The sequence below is a fragment of the Humulus lupulus genome, chromosome 1, assembly GCF_963169125.1.
Source record: "Humulus lupulus chromosome 1, drHumLupu1.1, whole genome shotgun sequence".
Classification (NCBI taxonomy): Eukaryota; Viridiplantae; Streptophyta; class Magnoliopsida; order Rosales; family Cannabaceae; genus Humulus; species Humulus lupulus.
The window spans coordinates 69,660,610-69,664,419 of NC_084793.1; positions in this window are offsets into that span (position 1 = coordinate 69,660,610).

Genomic DNA, 3,810 nt, shown 5'->3' on the forward strand with positions numbered 1-3,810 from the left:
ATATTGACTAAGCTCTAATCACACATTCACGTACTGGGTGCAGTTTTCTTACCTTCGATCCAAATGCAAGTTACTAGCGACGCCCTTTTGAGTACGATTCCTGATTCGAGCCCTTAGTGATGACCTAGTCACAACCATAATAAGGAATTCCATCAACAATGAGTGATTAAAGGCTATTAGATCGAGTCCTAGCCTCTGGGACATCAAATTCCATCCAACACGGAAGTAGAATCGATCTTGAACCCAAAAGGTTAAGTTCCCAACCTAAAAACACCCCTAGGGCCAAAAATCCCCTTAAGGGTCGCGGCCCTAAGGACCCATGTCGTGGCCCACCTCTAAATCAAAGGCTCGGCCTCCCTGGAGAACCAAACACGCACCGCGGCACTCTCCTAAGGCGCCGTGGCTCGCCTCTGCCTCTGAGCCCTCCTGGCTTGTTCTTGCTCCATAGGGTTGCGGCACACCAAGAACAAGGTCGCGACCCAGCCCTTCGAACCCAGATTTTCTGGGTTTTTCCCTTAGTCGAACCCAACTAGAAACCATGTAATTATACCCTAATCTTCCAATTAAATCCCCAAAGTCAATACACTTCTTTCTAGCAGCAAAACCTAGCAATTACTAGACTAAAAACTCATCAACACTTTAGAATTCACCTTCCAAACTATTAGGCATACAAACCCTTTATCTTCAAACAAAACTACAAAATTTCCAAGAACCAAATTTTAAGCTCTTACCTTAAAGATAAAATCACCCTGAATTAAATCCCCAACTCAGCCAATATCTCCCTTCAATTTCCTAAGCTTGGCCCTCCAATTTTCCTCAAAATTCTTCCCAAGCTCCATGAAACAGAGAGAAAATGAGAGAGAGAAAGAATGATGCTGTTGAGAGTTTCCTTTTGGTTTCCTAAGTCCTCTCAAAGGTTCCCAGCCAACCAAGTCACATATATGCCCAGAAATGACCAAATTGCCCCTTTCCCTTAGCCTATTCTTCACATGCTCCCAAGGGCAATTTTGTCCTTTGTCTCATACCCCGCTACTCATAATTTACATCCTATAATTCCCATTACTTCCCATGTTCCCACATGATTACCAATGATTTCCCATTACCCGCTAATTCCCGGTAATGTACTAAATTACTAAAATACCCCCAAGCTCACACCGAGCCGGGTATTAAACCCCGTTGTGACTCTTTCGCTAACTTGCTCATCAGGATCGCCTCACGTCGAGTAACCCAAATATATCCACATAATAATGTGGTCTCAATCACACAAACTCATATTTACATTTATTCCCTAAACGGGTCAAATTACTAAAATACCCTTCTTATAAGAAACGGGCCACATACACATATTTAATATTCCTAACATGCAAGCATGATTATATTATAATATAATTCACATAATAGCACAGTTATTGCCTCACAACCCCCTAATCCAGGCACTAAGCCACATTAGGAAATTTGGGATGTTACAACTATCCCCTCCTTATAGGAATTTCGTCCTCGAAATTTTACATACATAACTCGAGATACTGGTCTTGCATGATTGATTCCAACTCCCAGGTCGTCTCCTCGACCTTGATGTTCCTCCACAATACCTTAACTAAATGTATGGTTTTATTCCTCAGGACCTTGTCCCTTCTGTCTAGTATTTGTCTAATATCTGAACTGACTCTCCCTCATAGGAGAGACCTGTCCAAAATCCCAGCTCCTCATAACTCGACACTTGAGTCTCATCTAATACGTGTTCCCTCATCATAGAAATATGACATACCTTGTATACAGCCAACACCGCCGTAGATAAGGCCAATCTATAGGTCACCTGACCGATCCTCTCTAGGATTTCAAATGGTCCCATAATATCTAGATTATCCTCTCTGATTTACCATCAGTCTGATAATCTATACTACACTTCAATTGTGTATCCATCGCCTTCTTTATCTTTCCCCAAAACTTGGAAGAAATGATAGAGTCCCTATTTGATAGGATGAACCCCAAGGTCTCATGAAGGCGTATTATCTTTCTCACACAGAGATCTGTATACTGGTTAACTATGTTGTTCGTCCTTACTGATAAATATGTATACTGGTCCATAATGACCCCAAGCTGTATCATGCTGGCCCACTACCCTGGGAAATCCCATCATGAAACCCATTGTGATGCCCTCCTACCGCACAATCCTTAGTTATTCCAGCTAAAACATCCTCTCCATTTTTTTTCCAGTTGGGGTCACTTACCCCCTTTTTCCTTGATCCTCTCTAAAAGAATAAACTATAGCATAATGTTTGACTAACTCGTCCACCGGTAACTCTATTCCAACTCTGGTTGTACTCTTCAGCTGACGTGATGCATAGGCAACCACCTTTTCTGTTCTTGGAAACTGTTCTCGCACTGTTCTGACCATGCACACTTCCGATTTTCGCACGTCAGTTTAATAATGAAGTAACTATCCTTGAGAATCCTCCCACCAAACACATGTAATATCCTACCCTATCAAAGGAAACTCCCAGTCTTCAGGGCATTCCTCGACCTTGGACAATCTCTTACTGAGAGTATACCAAAATATCATCGATAGAGATGATCACAAATCGATTTAAAAATCCCTTGAACACTCTGTTCACCAAATCCATAAGTGTTATCGAGGCACTAGTCCATTCAAGTGACATAACTTAGAACTCATAGTTTCCGTATCTGATATAAGAGGTCACCGTCTAAATAATTTCCCCCCTAATCCTTAGCTGGTATTAACCAGATCGAAGATCCACCTTGGAGAACACCATCTTACCCAGTAACTGAATCTTTAATTTCCTCAACTCTATTGGAGCTCTTCAATACGGTGCCCTAGTCACTAATTCATCCCTATCATCGATTTAATAACAAATTCTTTCTACCTGTGTAGAGGTAATCCTGACAAATTCACTAGAAACATATCCAAAAATCCACCGACTAATCTAGTTTGCCATAGTCCCACTGGCACGACCTGAGTGACAATCACTACACTAGCTAGGATTCTTATGCACCCTCTTTGCAACCGGTCACTAGCTCTAAGTACATGTATCATAGGTATAGGGTCCATGCACAGTGCCAACAATTATAGAAGGGGTCTTCACCCTAAGACCCAAAAGGTTACCATCAAGCAGCCATAGCCAACTTTATCAAGCCAATTGACAATTCTCTACCATTCATTGCCGCTGATAATATCTTGACCCATCTCCCAATAACCTCTAACTCCTTAGCAAGCAACAAGGTTCCAAAACCATTACATAATATTCCCAGTATGGCACCTCCTGCACAGAATACACTCTAAGAAATGCTCTCTAGGTCTCACCGCCACCTTGGCGGCCTAGTAGTACGTCTTGCGGACTCCTATCTGGTCCTATAGCTGAAGGTATATCCGGAGTCCTTTCGTTAAGGTCATTATGGCCTACGACTCCACAAAACCCGCAAATGGAAGTCTCAGCCTCCTAAAATCCCATTTATGGGCACCGGATCGCCGACAACCTTAGCCAATTTGTCAAACTCAAAGCATATTTGGACACCGCCATGCTACCTTGAAATAACTTGCTGAAATCTTCCATCTTCGCAGCTTTGACTGTGTCATTGTAATATTTCTCGTTGAACAAAGCTCTAAACTCTTCCCGTTCCATAAAGTTTACTGTCCTGGTATGGGATGCCACTTCCCACCTGACCCCGTGAAATCTAGAATGGTGGTTATAATAACCATCCACTGATCAACCTTTAATGGGCCTGAACTACTCTAAAACTAGAGGGTGTTGCTTCCTGAACCTCCCATACAGGGTTTCCCATCCATCTCCC